Source organism: Colias croceus, chromosome 3 (assembly GCF_905220415.1).
Source record: "Colias croceus chromosome 3, ilColCroc2.1".
NCBI classification, from domain to species: domain Eukaryota; kingdom Metazoa; phylum Arthropoda; class Insecta; order Lepidoptera; family Pieridae; genus Colias; species Colias croceus.
Window position 1 is genome coordinate 5,553,026 of NC_059539.1, and position 23,066 is coordinate 5,576,091.

Sequence of the window (23,066 nt, forward strand, 5' to 3'; positions counted from 1 at the left end):
TTCTAAAATGTGCTATGAATTGTTTTTTGTAGCAACCTACCGCATCCATTATTGAAATTGGCCTGTGTTTGTTTCAAAATATGCGCATAAATATGATAGCGTAGCAAGGTATTAGCGATTGTGTAAAGCTCTACGAAGCTTTCGGTACGTCGGTATATACCTACGCGCTACGCTACGCCGCGCTACGGATAGCGAACATTTTGTTTGCTGTAAGGTTAAAGCTCTTCATGTATTTCCTGAACCGTTATAACTAGTATCATAACGTGCAACTAAAATGAGTCCGCTTTAAGGTAACTTATAAGTCCTCGTTATTCCGCATTTGTTGGGTATCACAATGGATAGTTTATAAACTTTATTTTGTATTTTGAATACATTTATGAAACAAACAATAAAAATATTTTATTACCGATTTACCGACTAAATTAGGAATATTGTGTTATATTTAATAATTAGCTAGATGGTTTGTTTTGACAGGTTTATTGATAAAAAAAAATTTTGAGAGATATTTCTAATAGTATAAATAAATATTATAGTATGAATAAAAATTAATTTTACGCCAAGCATTATTTGTAAAGGGAATATAAGTTTAATTTATGCTTTTACAATATGTTCGATTCCATATAATACACAAAATTATTTTGCCGAAGAATGGAATAAGAAGCAGTAAAAGAGAAACCAATAAAAGTTTTTTATTGCTCATCGACCGAAACACCTGCTGTGTAATGAGTTTTTAGTTATTTTCGGTCCGCCATTGATATCTGTAATCGGATGGAAAAATTTAAGGTTCGCTGTGGTATTAAAATGGAGACGTCCTCACGTTTCGGCCCTGCGCGACGGTTATTATTGAAATCGAGAACTTTTTGGGTTTTATTGAGAATTTAAATGAAGAGCTTGATACTCGGAAAGTGCCTTAATATCATAAATATTAATTATATTTTTTTTATACCGGTTGAGGTTCTCTAGGATAATGGTTCATTTCGCCTTTTCAAGTGTTAAATTTAGTTTAATATATAACTTTTAATTCACCAACACCAAACGATATTATAAAGTAATTAGTACCGAGGTTCGAAGCAAAAAAAAGCAGTTGAATCGACCTAATAAAATATTTCTTTGTTCCGATTAGGATTGAGGATCGTATTATTTTTATAATAACATGCCATATCTATTGGATTGTGTTATTTGCATAATAAAGAATCTCGGTATATTTCTAATAAAATAACATTAAATTAAAATTTTAACCCTTATTATGTTTATTCATCAACAATAGGCAAATTCTATGGAGTTCTGTCCAGGTGAACCTATTATGTATTCATTCATTATTTATTGTATTACATAAACCAGACGAAAACAACAAATAAACGGCATATTTTATAATAAATTCAATGTATTACGATTCGTATTTAAGAAAATTTTATGCATTCAAGAGCAAAATTCTTTAGCAGTTCCGCCAGATGTTACAAGGGTTCGTGTATTTTTGAACTCGTTTACTTTTGCCAGGTTTCAAGTCGCCGCTCGTGTGTGACGTTTGAATTTCAAGATATTATTTTCACCTTTCGTATAACATTTAATCATAATTTGTATTCCATCTTAACATGGTAAAGGGTAGTATGAATAAAAATTAAGTATGATATATTTTGTTCGGGTTGGGATCATTATACGTCAATTTGAGAACAAATGATTTCCCTCGACACATTTGTAATTATTTAAATGTGAACGTGTGTAATGAAATGATAATGTTAATTAATATATTTTATGGTGCAATTAACGTCATTAATGATAATTATATTTCTTCTATAATATTATGTATAATGTCAGATTCCTGGTGAAGTGAATTAATACAGTAATCTAGGCAATCTAAATATTTATAGAGCGGAGAGCAATTATAATAAATGAATTTTGATGAATAATTTATCCAAAGGCCGAGCAAAACAATGGATTAAAATTTTTATTCACAAATGTTTTACTAAGCCTTCCTTTAAACGAGCATTTATATATGCTAGTCTTAGTAACTAAAGTTGTAATAGTTTAAAAGATGGTTTCAGAGGATTATAAATAATACACATTACACGCTGATTTAATGTTCAGGCACGTTTTTAGACGAAAAAAGCTACAGAAAAATAGAAAATTAATGTACTAAGCTTAGAGTGAGTTTTAAAATTTCCGTTATTGGGTGTATAATATATTATAATCACTAGCTGTCCCGGCAAACGTTGTACTGCCTTATTCTTATCACTTAGGATTATGAAAAATATCTATATATTGGCCGATTCTCAGATGTACCCAATAGAAGAATCGGTCAAGCCGTTTCAGTGGAGTAGTAGTAACTAACATTGTGACAAGAATTTTATATAGCTACACGATATATACGTAATTATATTTTTTGAAATTAGTTAAGTAGTTTAAGTGCTTTTTTAATGATCCGTAGCGACATTGATTATATTATTATTAACGAACTACAATAAAGTATGCTGTCATATTTTAAGTTCAATTTTTTTTATCCTTGTCATAATGTTACGAAAATAGAGTAAGGTGTAATTTCATAGGGAATGTAATATGAGTTGCATGCCTTTCACGAAATTTATTCAATGTATGTTAATTTATATGCCATCAAAATATGTTTCGTATGTGACAAAAACAAAATACGAGACTATGTATATTATTTTCTTATTAATAATATTTAGTTAAGGATTTTTTTTATTTCATGTTGCTTCAAATAAACTTTGTACCGATTGGTACTGTATTGTTTTTCAGTAGCAAATGAAATAACTAAGTTGAATGTTATAATTTAATTCATCAAACTGTCAGTGTTAGCGACAGCTAATCTGAATGCATTATCTGAAAGTTTTCTATTACGTTTATTAACCGACTTCAAAAAAAAGGAGGAGGTTATCAATTCGGCCGGTATATTTTTATCCCTGTTACAATCTCTTTTCAAAAAGTACTGGTGCTTGCTTATTACATTCTTTCATCAATTATTATAATTTTAATTTATTATAAAACGAAACGTTCACTCTAATATACCAGAAGAATTGAAACATGAATAACCCGTGTGAAAATTAATATTTCGACGTCCTATTTTCCTTGTGTGAAGCAGTACATAATATGAAGAGCGGATATTATTTTCAGTACAGACGTATTGTGCCTTTATAACGAGACGGTTGACGAGTTGCTATGATATGTAAAACAAGTTTATAGAATTTTTAATGGGCTGTTCGTTCAATTTAAAATTAATATTGTTTTTAAATAACTTCTTCACAATTTTCGTTGTTTATTATAGCGCCTATTGTAAAGTTAGATACTAAAGGTTAATAACTTAATAAGGTAAAGTTTAAACGGATTTAATATGTAATATACTGTCACTTTTAAGCTTTAGTGCGATGAAAATATTTAAAAAATCAAGACGCAGTGGAGAAGCGACCGTGTCTTAAGTGTGAGCGTCGCGACAAATGCGTGTGTGGGTCGGCCACCCGGCGGGTGCCGCGGTGGTTTGGGCGGGGTGTATCGATCACCGGCGGGCGCGTGCGCTGCGGTGTCTGCTGCGGGCGGCATCCCTAGTGACTTCACTCAGCTTCACCCGCGCAGTCCGCAGCTGGCCGCCCGGCGAGCGACTGCCTGCAACGAATCGTCTCAACGCCCGCGCCGTCGCCAACACCCGCAACATTTGACACTTGGCGTAGCGCGCGATAACATTACGATAACCTTACCTCGATTAGGAATTGCTCTTATGTAAAAAACTGGAACTTTATTGGCCTACCGCTAGAAACTTTTACTGGAATGTTTATAATTTTTTTAAACATTAATCACAACGATTTTTTTCGCCATAATATGACAAACTATGTTCAATAAATAGTAAGGCTCGTGTTGTGCTGTAAGATAAAACGATAATTGTGTGCATTTTATTTTCGAGTGATCGTGAATGTGATAAGAAAAAGGACACTCGGAAGCTTGCTTACGAGTTCACGGCTCGTTAATTCGGTGGAGGAGAAAAGCCGAAAAAAGAGGTCTTCGCCTACGTCCGCTCATCGGAGTGATAAAATTTATGACAAACGGTAAGGAGCGTATACTGATAAGGGTCGCGCGTTATCTCGGCGGACGACGGTGGCTAAACTGTGTGCAGAAAGAGCAACCTTACTCCAAACACCAATATTATCCAGCCTTAATTATATCTTTGAGAGGCATTCTAATTCTGGAAAATTTTGACGTTATTTTTAATTTCTTTTTTTATTTCGGGATTAGATACTGCCTGTATTATAATTTTAAAATTAAATAATAGCTTAGATATTATTTTTTGTTTAAATTTGTATTCACTTTTTTGTTATGAGGCAATCATGAGGCAATGTATTACCTATTACCTGTCAAACCTCTGTCACGGATCTTTTAATCGAATAAGCAATAACAGCGTGTAATACAGGTTCGTCCTATTTAGGCCTCGATTTGGATGATTTATCAATTTAGGTATTTGGTTGTTTAATCTGACGGTTCGATTTGAAAACCGTCCTGCAAAATGTTTGGCGTGGATTAATATTTTTTTGCTTGCTTATCCTTTTTCGGGTTACGGCTGAAGATTAATCAATTGCAATCGACGCAATTTCATTTCCCCTGAGTATTTTCCTAGTCTTATGCAAGTAAATAAAAACAGCTTCTATGATCTAAAGATTTTACGACTATCCGGCGGTTGGAATATCATCCCTAGATCTAGGATTATGATGAAAAACTTCAAACAATGAACCCAAGAAAGGCCTCTAGAGATAAAATATCTCGTTATTGTCATGATTCGAAGTAGTAAAACTTTCCTCGAGGTTTATTTTGCGTAATATTTTTTTGCTCAGATTTATTGTTTGTATTCTTACACCTTTTAATTACGAGGAAAACGTAATTATTTTTGTTATTTGAGACTTTGAGACTTGGATAAATAACAAACGCAAAAAACATTGCTTGCTTATACTATTCGCTCGAATTTCGTAACAGTAGACGCACTAAAGGTTTTGCTTTGGTGTCAGTTTACTCAAATACACATATATCAAATTTCTTTCGTATAAACGATGTGACCTTTATCCTTATTCTTAAATCATGTTTAGAAAGTCTTGCGTTATTGTTGTCAAGAAGCAGAAACAATAATCAATTCATCGTACATTTTAATATCGTTTTATACAAACTACTAAAATTGAACTATTATACAAAATTGAACTAACTAGTGACTGAACCAAGGATCTGAATCTGAACTCTGAAAGCCCCGTCGCCCGTATTTTACGACGCCTTTTTTATTTCAAAAATTTTTAAGTCTTCAATGTTACCTAGTTATTATGTTAATTCCAATGGACATTATCACAGTTTTTGCCTTTTTGAATAGGTATATCAATGCAACGATTTCTATGTTATCATCATAAGCGTATCCTGAATTCCAAAAGTATGTTGCGATCGGTAGTGGCTACCCCGTGGGACGATGTGGCATAGTATTGGGTTCATTCGTTCATTCTAGTGACCACTGCACTAATCTAAGTACTTCACATTCTTATTTCACAAAAAACAACGTCTTCAATTTTAAAAAGAGCGCAATACAGAGCCAAATGTATATTTTTTTTTACTAAGATTAGATTGAATATTCCTGATGTGTGTATAATGTATATTCCTGTTATTAAGCTATCGAAGTTATCCCTATAACGTAAGTCGGTACGCATGGTCGCACAATAGGGACCTATAGATTTGTTGAGTAGTGAAAATGTTTAAATAGGTACTTAGTTTTACTTCAGTTAAACCGTAAAGAAGCGAAGCGTAAAATTGAAATATATTTATTAAATACTTATTATTTTCTAGTTCTGACATCGAAATATAAAGGTGTGCAAATCGTTTGTAGTGATCTATAAAATGGGCATGGACGCATCGACAAAAGACGGCGGCGGGTGTTCGAGAGGGACGCAGGTGCTATGCAATTATAAAGTGAATTCCTTGCAAACCATTCTCAGTATAAAATCTGCAGATGACTGATATTTTTAAAACTATGACGAAACGATAAGCTGTGTAGTTTTTATGACAAAAAGTCGTAGAAAATAACTCATTTTGCACGTTTGTCGATCGAATTGGAGAATGTTTTAATAAAACCCTCTAGCAGAAGGACCTATACTGCTTCGTCAGAATTACGCTCGTATAATGATTATGATTCAAGGGTTTTTCCTTATATCTATTCTCAGTTATATTAAGAAAACGGTGCTTAAATCACTCGGCTAATAATTGAGTAGTAAGTATCGTCACTTGACCGACCCTCACTCCTGAGTCTTGATAAGCCTACGATAATCCATAGTTGTCGAGTCAGTTTGACTTCACTAAATCTCTACCGTAGCTTGAAGAATTATAATATTTTTTCTATTCAGATGGTAAAAAATGGACATTTTATTAAAGTGAAACTTTTATTACATCGTCTCAAACTTTTTGGTCTGTGTAGCGCATGTCGCGTGACGCACGATACGTACGATAATTATCGTACAAATACGATAATTTTTAGTTAAATGTCTATAGTGTGAAAAAAAGTTTCACTTTTACCGTGGTTTCATAAAACCACACAACATTTTTTTCTATCTTTCAAAATGAAATAGCAGTATTCAGAAGCCACTACAACCTTTAATATATGAGGCGATAGCACGAATTAGGATTATTTTAACGGGTCGTTTATTTTTAAGCATTTTTTTAAGATAGTGCTCATGTTTGGTAAATGGTAATTTTTTGATGAGAATAAAGAATTTAAACGGAAGAAGCCTATGTAATGCAATGAAATAAATAACTGCCATTCGCCCATTCCATCCCTCCAATAAATTATTCTTGGATTCCATCATGTTTTGCCTTAAAGCACACAAATATTAAGAAAAAATGAGATTAATATACGTTATAAAACAAATACAACTAAAATACAAAGTACAATTACATCTAAGTTACATATCATTCTGTAAATTTTGTTTTGTGTGCATTGTACATTGTAAGTGTTTTCTATTCTATTCTAAGTTCTACAACCATTATTCTAGAATAAAACATTTCTGATGTTGCATTGGATTTATTACCATAATGTGTAAGTGTCCCCTAATGCACATTCTTTATGTATTTATTCAATGTAGACGAGTTAGTGTTAGGGAGCGATTTTGCGAGTGAATCGAAAGAATGAATAGATTGTGGGTGCGGTTCGTTTCATTCCATAAAGCTTAAAGATCATTTCTCACGTCTGAAATAATTTATTTATAGTAACAAATTCGACTTTTGTTTTCCAGCAAATGCCTAAGTAAATAATATGTTTCACTGTAAACAACATGGTACCGAGATAAAGCTCCTTTGTTCATCATTAAGAATTACATTTTAATTTTCTTAGTCTTATCCATTGTTATATTGTTGGCTGTTGCCCGTTGTCTCGGAATTTATGAAAAGAATATTTAGGTATGTATAATATTCTGAACAAATTCTGAGGTAGTATTTTCTAGGGTTTGATTTTACGCGAGTATTATACATTTAGAAATTAAAGACAGTCTCCCCGTGACCACGCTCGCTGTAAAGTGTTCGAAACGTCGGGAAAATAATAGAATGAATAAATCGCGTTTAAAATCCGTTAAAAAGTCTTTAATTTCTAAATTCTGAGGTTCTTTTTCCCATCGTGAATATTACGTGTAGCATTCATTCTAGTCACGCGCGTAAGCGCTGTTTATCCACATTCGCTTGGGCGTACGCAAATAATAGGGTAACTTCTCGCATTTACCCGACCTACGCTCAGCACTTTATTTTACACTCCTTTCATGCACCTGAAAGACGCTCAAACTTTCTTTGGTCATTAGCTCTAATCTTTTTTCCATAACGTACTTATAGACGAAATAAAACTGTTCAAATTATATTATGTACAGCTTAAATTAAATAAACTTTCTAGACTGAATGCAATATATGTACCTACGTCTACGTGGTAAGTAGGTATATGTATGAGCGGTGTAGTTTTTCAAATTGGTTATGAATTAATTAATATTTATTTACAAATCCATACGGATTCACAGTTAAATGAAATGCATGTTCTCTAAAGAATCCGTAAAAGGACAAAACTAAACTCCGTAGAAGGACATTAGCTTTTTCTCTAAGATCGCCTCTTATAATTATTTATATTTGTAGAAAAATAATCTGTTATTATAGTTATAAGAAACGTTGTTTTCTTTTTCAGAATTAAAAGGAAATTATTAATGATGTTGGTTTGGATAAAATCCGACAAAAACGACGGACATTAATTGCTTTTAATAATGTAGACCTTTACCCCTTGCCCATCGTTTAAGAGGTCGTATATAGAAACAAAAGTGTCACCTCCGGAAACTATTACTTATTTTGGGTTTTTACTTGATTTATAAACGAGAATGTTTAAAAATATATCATAATATAGTAAAATTTGTATTAATTTATGAGATTTTATTACAAAATACATTTATTTTTCACGTTATATAGTTTATATAAATAATTTTATAACATTTAACTCTGGCAATAACTAAGTTCATGAGAAGCACTTTAATTTCAGTTTTATTGAAAAATGTTCATAGTTTCTTGAAAAATTCTGCGAACGATTTAATTCGATGAATTCTGCAATTCGTTATTTTCATGGGTGAGAAATCGATAAAGATAAGTATCATCGAACAGAATTGGTTTTCAACATTTCACGGCTTGGTAATATGGCCTAAATAATAGATAGACTATATAATATATATTTTTTATTGATAAATTTGGTATGAAGTTAAAGTCAATTTTGCAAAAATTACACACGCAGTAAATAAATAAAAAAATTCAAAGTAAATATAAAGCTTTATCATGAATTTACTTACGTGAATTTTCATATAATTTTTAGAAAGGTACTAACCATCATTACTTGTAAAGTTAAGGTAGAGTTTGTTTTTTATTAAAAAATCTGTAAATTATGTTGAAATTGGCTAATAGGCGGCCGCGGTCGACTGATTTGAATAATTTTTACATAGTGGAAATGTCAAGAAACTTATAGAAGCATTCAAGAAGCTTATATCTAATACACTGGAGATTTCGGTATGAACATTGACGTGTAACAAGAAAATATTGCCCAGTTCATGTTTTTTATCACTTTCACACCTAACTTGGTATTGCCACTGTTAATACGAAGTTTTCCCAAGGCTACTATGTATGCTGTAATATTCTGTGCAAAAGGTTAGTTTTTGTACATGAGTTTGTTGATAAATTGCCAACAACGTCATTCAGAAGCATTGTTGGATGAGACAATTATTATTTATGCTAAATAAACAAAGTATCTGAACCAATTATTAAAAAGCGATACTCCCTGATATTGGGTAGTCACCATAATAAAATTGTAGCAACTCTCACTTTGTCAATATGGCATGTGTGTCAAAAAAATTGCGTCGCTTCGAATATTTAAGTTAATATTGTTGCTTATTTAATGAATATTTTCCGAATATAAAGAATGCATTGTATTGTGCAAAATTGCAGAAGTGTTTGGACACCAAATTCTGGCATAGAATTTCACAGGCAAGTGTATATTTACGTTATTTACAATATTCCTCAATACTCCTGCATTTACCTGTTTAGAATCATTTCAATGGCAAAAATTGTCTAATTTAGCATCATTTTAGTAAGCAGTCATGTTAAATTTGTTATTTCCCTAATACTTTATCATTTTTCAACAAGTTTTCAATAAACAGATTTAACAAGTAAGGTAACCATGATGACGAGTTTTTATGGATAGCGAAGAGAATATATTGTAATAACAATATTATGATGAAAATTTAGAACACCATTTTAAAGATTGTTACTAGTAATGAAACAACACATGACATCGGTATTGCACTCACATGTAGTTATAAGATTGTTCGTTTTTACATTGAAATTTATACTTTTTTAACTTACCTCATATTTTTTTGTTTTACGTATTTCAGCTTTCCAAAAAGTAAAATAAAAAGAAATATATGTGCCCATCAAGGTTACTGAGGATTACGGCCCAGAAAAAAATACCTTTTGAAAAATAAACTTTGTAAAGTTAGCTGAAATTTGTGCAAGGCTGCTATAAACATATAATTTTTCTTTGATGATTCTGGCTTGAAATTGACCCGTCGAAGCAACGCGTTTAAAAAGAAGATCTGAGTAGCTAACAATTTGGTAAACAGCATCTGATGCAAAACACAACTTTCCTCTATTTACAAAGGATGTTCAAGCTTTGTAGCCAAAAGTTATTTATAACTATCATTCTATACCAATTAAAATTGTATGTACCTACCTATAAAGTATGACCATAATATTATAATATAAATACTGTTAAAAATATATGTCGTTATTATTTATAGACCATGATTTTTAGTTTTTTCTATTTTGAAAAATCCTGAATTTACAAACCAGCGTGGTCACTCGACAGAAAGAGACAAATAACATGACTGACGTCATTGAATGTCATAGTTTCTTGTTTCAAGTTAATGGTCATAGTGCAATCTCCAGTGTATTAGAGGATATAAGCTTCTTGGAAGCATTTCAATATTGAAAGACAGCGTACATCAAATCAGATTAGTATTTTAATATGGTGTACTGGCTTTATAATCTATACGAATCTAATATTAACTCACTATTAACTTATCGTGCACTCAATTTCGTAGTAGTGATGTAAGCCTCTCACTGTCACCCGTATCCAATGGCAACAGGTGCATCAGACACATGAATTATGAACGACAGGTCATGCCGCTAATTGATACTTGAACTATCCACTTTTGGCCATGCTTCGATGTGGCTGACATCTGACTTTATGTAGCGTCCATTTATTTTTGATTATCGAACTAGTGTTAAATTCAGTCTCATTAATTTTATGTTATTCGGTAAAACCACAGTTGACAGATATATACTACGTACATACAGTTAGGAAACTAAGCCCCTGCGATGAAATTATGACGTATAGCTATAGGGCTGTTACCTTTTTGATATTTAACCGACTTCAAAAATGGAGGAGGTTATCAATTCGGCCTGTATATTTCTGTTTGCTTTTTTTTCACAGTTGACTTTGTGGTAATTTTGAGATTAAAACCCGTTAAAATTAAAAAATGGTGTAGCCTAAATATGAATTTACAAGAAGAAACAATCTCAATAAAATATATACCTTGTAAAAGTAAATAGGTACGTTTTTTTCAGTGCTATATTTCGAAATCTTGTCTTTTTTGGACGCCGAAGGCTATTTTAATGTAGGTACCTACCTAAATTATTTATAATGCTTGATATTTGTATGATACATATAAGTATTCAATAATTATTTTAAACCAGAATTAACAATACTTGTATGTAGGTATACCTACTAAATTATTTTTAAAACGATAAATTAAATTAAAAAACACAAAATATGCAAAAATAAATTAAAATTATTATTATACGAACATAGAACCTCCTTTTATATAACCTTTTTGTTTTAGGATGAAAAAGAAAATAGTTTGACAGGCTTAGTGCTTGACAAAGTGGTAAAGTCACGTATCGATAAAAATACAATAATTATTATAATATCTATCTTTTTCTTCCCTAATATTTACGTAATTATGCACATAAATTTAAACAAGATTTTTTAAGGTTTCCATTTTTTAGATTTTCGTGCTCTTCTAGATTGCGTAAAAAATAGATGCGGTCTTTAAACAGACTGGACTCCTAATAGGTACTATTTGTAGCTATCATTTTGGTAGAAAATATGTCAACATAATTTAAAACTCATACTGCCATATCTATAGAAATTAAAAAATAGTCTCTTTTTAACTTGTAGTCAGATACGATACAGATATATATTTATTGAAAGGGCTACAAACTGAAACAATCGATATTTATTTAATGTGAAATGACATCACTTAAAACTTTTTTCCATACTATATTCAAAATCTGTGGATGTGTCACCCGCTACTATCGATCCCCCTCAATACCCTCGAAAACACGCTTTATGGGGGGGGGATCCATTTCGAACATTTTGTATGAAGTTTCCTTACTGTATGTATCTGTATATTGTGGTAAAACATTGATCCGACGATCTCTGTATGCTATATTCTGATGATGTTTTAATATACGGACAATAAAGACGTATTTTAATATTTCAAGTTTCATTTACACTGTTCTAATAGAAGTTCTTTTACTTGTATTTAGTTCACCACACGCAGTGTACACTGATGCTATCTATTTTATACTTACACATATTCAGAATGTAATTAAATCACAGAGGTTCTAACGTCTACTTAAAAACACTACGTGATTCTCGTGCTAGTAGGAACAGAAAGGCGAGAATGTTAACTTCAGCTTTTAAATTCAAGAGAACGATGTCGGAAAACAAAACTATCGTTTACCTTAGTTCAATCCTTTGTTCACACATACAATGGTATTAAAGACTCCGATAAGAAGACAAAGTCTATGCATGTTTCGGATCTGTAAGACGTAAGAATGGAGAGAGTAAAACTTCAATTTTTACTTAATTAAATATAATACTAACATATAGAGTGTAATCATAAATTATAATTGTGCTACAGGACAATAATTATCGTGATATTTTTTTTAAGCTATTGCATAGCTTCTATCGCGGGCCTTGAGCGCGGGGACCGAATCCAGAAATTCCGTAACGAAAAAACCTCACGCTCCCCACTCCAACAGGCACGGAGGTGTGATAGCTTTACCGCGGCAGTCCCCGAGTGCCACACGTCTTTTTTTATTAATAAATACCTATTATCATAAAGAACAATTTGTATCAGAAATACTCATTGAAAATTTTTTCAATGAGTATACCTATCCCTGAGTGTAGGTACCACTTATATTGGTTAACTTATTCTTGTTCTAGAAATTTAATTACAACAAATGTACGACTGAGAATGACAGTTTTATTGTGTTATGATTTATAGAAGGTAATTAAGAAGAACCTCATTTATCATAACCGACCTGCGTTCAACGCAGGCATTGCGTTTATTTGGTCCATTTTTAGGTAAAATTGTTTTTGTTATTGTCTTTTCTTTACACTAATAATATTCAGTAGCCTTAAATATGAACTGCCAGTTAAAGCTTTGATTGCTGAAACTAAACTATTCATGGAATTATTTATACATTTCGTATTTAATTAAAACTAATTAGTTGTTAAGTGTAGCGTTAACTGCGTTGATCAAATGCTGCATGCGTTACTATGTATATGTGGGCGTAATTGAATAATATAATATTTGCTTGTGTGATTTGTAATTAAATGTTTGCTTACAATCTTTGTGGTTCGGGTGTCACTTTAGCCCGACTCGAGATTCATTCCTAATTAATTAATTGATCGGTTGTTGACAGTTGTCAATTGTCCGGAAATTAATTGGTATTAAGTAGGTTTAGGTAATGTTTAATTAAATATGTACGTTTGATTTATAGTCGGTCAATTCTTAGGGATTTCTCTAAGATAAATTTTCTTAATAGGTTAGTGGTTTAATATTATTCAAGTACCTTCGATTTATAAACATTCGAACACGTAGACACTTTAGAAAAAGGAATAGACACGAAACAAATTATTCGATGTCCTGAATGAATAAGTTCTTTGATTTATATAAAATATAAATGTAAGCTGTACGATAGATATATTTAAATACCTTTTAACATTTGTTTTAAACAGGAAAATTAATAATTAATGTGTTCAAAATCATCGTTTATTGTATTTACCCAGTTAATTGAGAACATCAGAATGGCTGATGTTTAAAATGTGATCGGTAGTTAGTGTTAATTCTGTCAAACAAAATGTCACACGAAACCGCTGCTTTCATGAAAATATCGGTTATATTGTTGGAAAACTCGGGCTATTAACCGCTTTATAAATCTAAAAATGATTAGCAATTATCAATTAAGTTAATATGAAAGTGCAACATACGCATTTTATAGCTCATTCGATTTTTATATTTGACATTTTGAGTTTTCGACTGGGTACCTACGTAATTAAATGACCTAGAAAGAAATGTTTTTGACTTGGTCATTTTTTTTGCACGCTCTAGCGTAAAGTCATGGTGAATTTTAGCTTTTTCGTTAAATATTTCATATGGATGTGATATATTTTTTCACGTTAACTGGTTTATTTTTTTCAGTTATTATTAATACTATTTAATATTCACAATTAACACAAAGAAAACAGATGAGTAACGAATAAATAAAGGAATAATGCAGAAGAAATCAAGTAAAAACCAAATTACATAGCCCCAAATTTATCAAACAACTCTTTGTTTATATTCGCGGTTAATTATATTCATTAATAGAATCTATGTGACAAGTGTACTGGTAAATTGATGCCGACATTGTGTTCATGGACAGATGGAAATGCAATTATGCAACTCAGCAGCAAGGTGTCATTCATATGAAATTTGATGTCAGTGCACTCGCGTTATCAAAAGCGCGTTACAATGCATTATGTACTATTTCATAGTATACCTATAACTATTTTTTCTTAACAAGAATTACGAATTTAAGACGTCGAAACATTTTGAGAAAAAGGAAATAAATGAAAACACTCTATGAAAGGCTTTATACCAGCTTTTACTCAGTGGAAAGTTCTGAATAAACAAAAATAACACAATCGAATTTGAGGTTCTCCTTCTTTGAGGTCGGTTGAAAATAAACGAGTTTGCTACCTAAAAATGAATTGAAAAATCAGATACAAAATTTACAAAAACTCCAGCCGTTATTTTAAGCATTGTTCATATATATTTTCTTCTATTGTAGAAAATACATAGTGGTTTACCCTTGTTTACTTGTTACCACAATAAATATGACTATTATAATAAAAGTTAATTACTGCAATTGCTTAACACGTTTTCGTATCAATAATTCTTTTTTACGTAAATTATTCTCTGTAATTTAATGTTCTTGTACAAACTTTATCGATTGTTATTATTATTCAAACAATAAACTAACTACAAAATAAATTAACATAATTTAGTTACTACAGGTAAACTATTTGATGAAGTTTTAATTTTGAGTGTTTTCTTGACGAGAATTCAGAAACCACGGAAATCTCCGTGGTTTCTGAATTCAATTAATTTTAAAGTGATCATCTTAATCATTACGTAATAATTTACAACGTTTGGAAGAACGTTAATATCTGACATTTACGTTCTTCTAAACGTTGTTCCTTTTTGGGCCAGTTTAATTTATTTTCAATCTACACATAGAACCATATTTATAAAATCCTTGTGTCGCGGTTTTTGTAGTTAAACTGCTCTGAAACGGCTTGACCGATTCTCATGACAATGTGTGCATATCGGGTAGACCAACGTTTGCAGGAACAGCTACTATAAAATACTTAGTAAACAATGATAAGGTTTTATTAATGAATTATATTTTAAAATAAAATTAAAAACCTCCAATATTATCTATCTTCACTAATAAATTCTAAATTCTAAACAGAGTTCAAGACTGATTATTTATAAGTTTGATTGTAATGAATAAAGTTAAAAACCAATTACGAAAATACGTTCAGATATTTATCAAAGTATCTTTAAGTTATATTCCACAGAACTCAACTCATTAACTCTTAATTAAAATTAAGAATTAATTACATTTTAACCGTCTAAATTAATGAAAACCTAGAAATGAGACTAAATTTTAGATATCTTATAATACAAGTGAGAATTGTGAAACCCGTCAATATTCAATTTACTACTTACTTACTACTTTAATTCTTCAATGTTTAAAACATAATGGCAAATTTCTCAAACGACCTGAAATGTTTTTATCGACATCATTTTGTTTATGAACATGCTGTCAAATGTTAGCTGTGGTATCGTTACTTAGATCAGATGAAATTTTTTCTTTTGAAATGTTACCGAAAAGCCAATACAAGAGAAAATATAGAGTTCGAGAAGTGTACCTGATTTAGTAAAAGCTCATTATCACACTGTTTGTATGCATTTTCTGAGTAAATTTACTATGGTAATGTATATTATATTTTACACCATCAGAAAGTAGATATTTCAACGAACACAAAGCCCCCAAACTTTTTGTAAAAAACTGATATTTTCAGTCAGAATTTTCGATTGAAGGTTGTTATTTTGGCATTAAATTGAAATAAGGCGAAAAAATAAATATTTTCAATCAAATAAATTACAGTGTATTTGGGACATATTATGGTAAGTTTTTACCAAATATTGTAGGAAATATTTTTTTTTGAAAAAGATATATAAATAAAAAACCAAGAACTTGGTTTTTTGAATTTTTCACCTAAATTTTGAGGTTATATGAAAAAATTGTGAATACAAAAGTTGTAGAACTTTTTATTACCTACAACTTTGCCATTGAACTTTTTTCCATAGGACTTGTAGTTTTGTCGGAAATCAAGAGAAACCATTTTTTAGCCTTAAAAGCTCCCCCCTCCCACTTCCCGAACTCGGATTGTCTGTAATTTATTTTTCCTTTAATTTTTATCACATTCCCCTACTTTTCCAATGGGTGTCATCCTACTACTATTTTTTTTTTATTTTTTTTTATTTTTTTATTTTTTTTTATCATTTTGGAAGGGATTGGCCCCGGTGTACTAGTCGGATGGGAATACACAATCGTTATACTGTTTATAATATATACATTTCAACTTGATGCCTGAAACATTTTTTGCAGATTGTCAGAAATTGAAAATAATAGAAATCCAAATGTGAGAAGAGACATAGATAGAGCTATCGTACGCAAGTATTTAGTAATTTTATTAGGGTTAATATAGTTAAAGTAAATTCCGTCGAGACCCTCATAAATTTTTATGTTACGGCGGTTTACGAGTATGTGTCACCAGTTTCTTTGGTTAATGCCATTATCAAATTTTCAATTATGATCGTCAGCTTTTTGACAGTTTAGTGTGAACTATTATGAGGACGAAGCATTTTCCTGCATCGCAAAATCATAATATACACTTCCTTCTAATGCTAATAAATTTATTCCCCAATAAAAATATCGTTGTATTGCATACTTAAGTTGCTTTCCTTATACCTAATCTTGAAACTGGAAACTTTAAAAAACTTAGTAAAAGTATATTTTACTGTGTGTACGTAAACTCTATAAAGTTACAGAATAACAAAGAAGTTAAAATGTATAAATTTTATTTTACCTTTTAGGTACCTTTTTTTTATTTTTTTTTTATTTTTTTTTATAGTGGGGAAATCTTCCAAAGATACCCACGGCCCCCGGGGAAGGAGACAAGGGTTATTAGGTACCTACCCCAACTTCACTTTCAATATTTTTATTGTAATATTCCAAATTCTAGACATGTTAAAATGTATAAAATGAACAAAAATGTTCATCCAAAGTCAATTCATCCGGTTGCCATTTTATGATGTCACTGACAGGCTTTGTACTTTTTGTCACCATTTTAAAATGCGAAACTATATTGCATTGAATGCTGAAATAAAATATTTTTACATTATGTATTTGTCGTTCCTTTTTTGTTATATATTTTTGCAATGTGGATGTAACTAGTGAATACTACCTACATATAAATATACAAATTACATAATAAACTTTTAAAACAAATAGTAAACACATTTTCATTTTTCCTTATCGCTGTGGCTTACTTTCTTTATTAGAAGCACTTGAAGCTCTGTGTTGAAATTAAAACCGAAATAGAAGTAGACGATTTGTTAATATAATTTACTCATTTTATAAGTCGTCTCTATTTTTAATTTTAGCGGTATTGTATAATGAAATCTTACTATCGATCGATAATGCCTGTTCGTATCCCTAGAAAATCATGTCCTGAAAGCTGTGGAAGCATCTAGTCTAATGGAGGCTGCGTTATTGAATAGAGATAACAGTCACAAAGGCACAGATAGCAGCCGACCTTTGGTTTCGATGACGTCGCTTATCGTTTCGTCGGCTTTTCAGTTGAAAGCACAAACATAACCTGTCAGTTTATTTATTGAACGTAGATTATGTATTACTTTCGAAATGGATGTTGTTAAATTGGTTAACGAGTAATGTTATAGTTTTCTTAATATTGTAACTGAGAAAGTGTTTTATTTTACGACGTGTCTGTCTGAAGAGACAACGGTTTAAAACACTTATGAATTTCGATAACTGACGCTGTTGCTGTTAATTTCAATAAAAAAGCAGTAGTATAACTATAGATATAATATGTTCTTAGTATTTGATAAATGCTTTTTGTTACATTCAATATTCCATTTTATATATAAATGCCTCCCTTTCCCGGTTCTGTTAACGTAACAATGCAGATCAATAGAAAAAAGGAATCGTTATATATAAAACAAATGTTTATAAGCCTAAAGAACAGTTTCTGATTTATTGGCGCAACTCCTTTCGATTGATTAAAATAGAATTGTGTAACGTTAATTAAAGGTTTGTGTCGGCAAAAGTAATTGATTGTTTTACAGCGTCGAGCAATATTAAAACCCTATTAAATGAAATAAACAAAATTAAAGAAAATCCGTGACTGAATTTTGGTAGAAGCTGAGAATGTTTGATTAGAATTATAATTAAGCAATCAGTAATTTGAAGCAAATAAAGGACAATTTAGATGGAAATGATTGTTGGATATTGGTTTTAGGAACGATGCCGTTTTCTGTTTTCATTCATAATTTAGTAGGTAAGCAGCGAAATAACTTTGCTTGAATAACTGTAAACTAATTTCCCAAGACAATTAAAGTAATGAAAGTAAGTTTAACATAAAATTTTATAATAATAATTTAGTGGCCATTTTTTTTGTTAACCTAATGTATTTGAATTACCCTGACTCAATAAAGAAAAACACTATTGACGATTGATTACACATTGCAGAATCGTATCAGATTAAACATACAATGCGTATATGTGCATAATAATGCGACTAACTTAGGCTTACTTAAAATTACTGAATCCCTCATGAAACACTTGGCTCGGCTGCATCTTAAAGCAGATCTGGGTCACAGTCTATATTCACCTCTGTCTACTTTAAAAATACTGGCTTAAAATATTTTATAGTTCCCTTAGTTTGTTCTGTATCATTTACTTTTATTGTTGAGTCGTTTGCAATATTGTATGTTGGTTTTCCACTACGCAAACGGAACCATAACCATTATTTTCTGTGTCTATTCTATGAACAAGAACAGAATCTAGATATTATTTTAAAGAATTACTATAGAATGAAACTATAGAAACTTTTACTGTGTTTGTATAAAATCTAGATAAATAAAAATAACAAATTGTACTAGAATCGCGAATAACAATTCTCATTGTTGTACAGTACAAATAATATTGTTTTGAATTTCATTTCCACTGAAGACATTCTCATTTTCTGTTTCATTAGAAAAATTTAATCTTATTATAGCAAAGAAAAAAGCAATATCCTGCAAGGATCCTTGTAACGAGTGCGGAGAAACTCTTGTTTTTCCGTCATTGTAAATTTCAAGTGGCACTGTAAAATATTTAACAGCTAAATGCTTTACAATTTATTCGCGGAGTTTCAATAAGAACACAAAAAAAACTTCCACAACAGAGAAAAACCGAAATAAACCTAAAACCTCCATCGATCATAATAAATAAGAAATAAATATTCTAAAGAAATAAGTATATTCATCGCAATAATACCTTAGAATTTTATTGCGATGTTTTCATCTGTCATGGTAAATTTGTTTATTACAAGACGTGTACGATACACTTTTAAAATTATTAATAAATTGTGGACTAAATTCATTTCAAAACATAATTAAGACAACAAAAAAAGAGCCGAGGATTCCCTAGAAGACTATAAATAAAGACTACGATAGACTAGTAGAACACTTCAGAAATTTAATTTTAGCCGAACGTAATGCAAAATTTCGTAATATCATACAAAAATCGTAGAAAATGATGCGCAATTTGTTTCGTTCATCTCCTTTGTTTGTTTTCGGGTCACAGACGTTTGCGATAATATTGTATTGTTTGTGTCAGTTCCTCTGAGATACTGTTTTATTAAGTGTTATTGTGGTTGCAGCATTACATAATCTATTTGAAAACATTAAAAACAATAGGTTTATGTATAAGTAAAATTATTATAAACACACAGTAATTACAAACAGAATTTTCTTGTTATACTCTGTCTCACTCATAAAATGAAATGAATTTAAAATAGGATTTACGCTTATAACTGCTTCCCTGCAATTTTAAGATAAAATTATTCACCTCATCTAGATTTAAATATGAATCCTTCGTTTTATCCTGTCTTATCCGTTAATTCAACAGCAACTTTAAACAAAGATAACTTATATTAATGATTTTATTTCAGATTTAGGGTTACGTTACCGGTTACATAAAATGAGAAACATATTATGCGAAAAAGAAAAAAAATTTGTAATGAGATATTACTAGATGTGCCCTGCGGTTTTACCCGCAGTGCTCCACTCCTGTAGGTTTTAGCGTGATGATATGTATATAGCGTATAGCCTTCCTTGATAAATGAACTATCTAACACCGAAAGAATTTTTCAAATCGGACCAGTAGTTCCTGAGATTAGCGCGTTCAAACAAACAAAAAAACTCTTCAGCTTTATAATATTAGTATAGATTTGGTGTTTATTATTTCCAAAATACGATTCAAATTAAAATCCCCCCAGTTTCGATAAATATAAATATACCCCTCCTTACATAGAATAAATATTACAATGTAAGGTAAGGGTTAATTTACGTCACTTTCTTACCATGCCTAAATAAAGCTTCAAAAAGACGAATTTATCTCTCGCGTTGCTGATGTTCAATTAATTGTGACAGTTGACAGGTGTGGGCCCATAAGGAATAATCGCTAGCGTTTTAATAAAGGCATCAGTTACACGTGGTGCGTGTGACTTTCTACCTTCATATACAATAATGAAATTGCAATATGATACGTATTTTATACTTGTTTAATAATATCTACTAACATATAAATGGATTAGAGTTTGCTTAAATCTCTCTTTATAGTGCCTTGAGGGTTTATGTTATACACTTTGCAATTTATATCGGGATGATTTTACCCAGACTAGATGTTAAAACTTTATAAAACAGCATATTTTAATACATGTTTGCGTTCGTTTGTTGTTTGTTGTTTAAACTGTGAACTTCGTAATTTACATGAAAACTAGATATGCATGTGATTCTGGCGTGATTTGATGAAAGTAATTTTGCGTTGTGTTGGTCGACGCAGCTGCCACATGCCAAGCGTAATTGTGCTTAGTTGGCAAACACTTCCCTTGTTTCCGTCCACAAGGACTTAAATACGTATAGTTCAGTATATCCTATTTATGAAGATATTAATACAGCGTGAAATACGAAGCTGTTTGGACGCAGAGCCTGCTATCAAAGCGTTAAAATACAACGAGTATGTTTATTAAATAGGTACTATGTAATCTGATGACTTCATTTTCACATACACACATGCTATATTAGTATATTATATTATTGCTCTATTATCAAACAAATATAATAAAATAAAAATGATGTTTCATATCATTGTTATAAAATGACCTAGGTTTATACATATAACCGACACCGTACATTTGTTGTGTAATAACAAGGACTTAGGTACCGTGGAAGTGGACGATATATCTTTAGCATTTCAAACAATACTAAGTTTGTAACTCTCACGTGCAATTTATATATGTATCTACATCATCACTTTAGTTTGAGAGTAGAACTCTGGCGATCGTATTCTCTCAATTAAGATGGCCTGGAAAGTTCAAGCAACCCCCTGGGAATATTCGATCCGTTGCTGTACCTATACTTCAACCAGAACACATTAACTAAGTAAGTCTACTAAATGTATGTATTGGAATAATATAATTTATTAATGTAGTATAAGTTTTAAACTAAGAATGCATCTAATATATTTATAAGTTGTTCTACTGAATATTTAAAACACTTCCATCTTGTTTCATGTAAGCGACCCTTTCAGCGTTTTGACCGATGCCCAAAGGGCCTCGACCTTTGCTCTGACTTCAAAGCTAACTCTTCTTCAAACTACTTACTCAATCTTTTCTTTTATGTTACAAACTTACAATTATTACTTCACCCTATAAAGTCTAAGCTTTAGTGTTCGGAGAGTTCAAAAGTAGAAAACAGAACAGAACTTAAATCTTGATAATAATAATTAGCAAATTTATCTACATTCGATTGATTGAATTTTCAATTAGATTCCTTGATTTATTTATTAAATTTTATTTTTATTATTTATACGTAGATGATAAAACGCAGTGAAAAAATGATAAAATCGAATTTAAAAATGTGTGTTGGCGCTTTATATCTATACTTTATTATTCGTGCGTGTTACATAAGAGTTCTAACAGATGAATGGCAAGTTGTGAACGGCAGAGATTTTCGTTTTTACCTGTCGACGGCAGCCGTTGACATATTAAATGCTGCCACCGACGCGTCGACGACTGACGTCGACAAGTGGCGACGCCTGAAGTAGCCTCTGCCGTTCGTAGAACACTTGATCACTTGATCATATTGAAATATACAATAAATAGTTTTGTGAACAGTGAACTGAATCATCACAGTACTTCTGTTGAGATTTAATGTAACTGTCGTGAAATAAAATGAATTCGCAAAAATTAATTAGCGCAACTCCCGATTAAATGAGTAATGGTATCAATTACTGGTTTTGATCTGCTTTATTGTATCGAATGTAGTAATTTATTACATTAATTTTAAGCCATTGCTTTTTATGATTGAATACACCAGTAGAAATATGTTGAAAAGTAAAAATAAACGCGTATACAATACACAGGCAACCATTGACTTATTATTATAAAGTAGTCGAATTATATGTAAATAAATTTGTATAGTCGCAGTAAATGTTTATTTAATACTCTCACAATATTACAAATCTCGCACTACAAAACATACCGCAATTATAGTATATTGTTGTAACATTTATGAAACACAATGAATCAAATCCCAAGCAATAACAGTTAATTTGCACGCATGTTTATAAAGGAAAACATGGAAAACATTTTCAATACACAATAGCTGCATACAGATAATTCCTGAAAAAGCGCGGTCGCGCGAACGCAGCCGAGCCTCATATCGATGTAGATAACAGGGACCAGCAATTACACAGCCCGATTTTATTTTGCACAGATAACATCA

General features: G+C 31.1%; 1 protein-coding gene across 1 annotated transcript in view; it reads left to right on the forward strand.

Moving 5' to 3' along the window:
* The first annotated feature begins 3,593 nt into the window (after positions 1 to 3,593).
* LOC123706234 (neuroligin-1-like) overlaps positions 3,594 to 23,066 on the forward strand; it is a 42,492-nt gene continuing 23,019 nt past the window's right edge. Inside the window, exon 1 of the mRNA XM_045655408.1 lies at positions 3,594 to 4,049. The gene's annotated coding sequence lies outside the window, so the exon portion shown is untranslated. The remainder of the gene's footprint in view (positions 4,050 to 23,066) is intronic.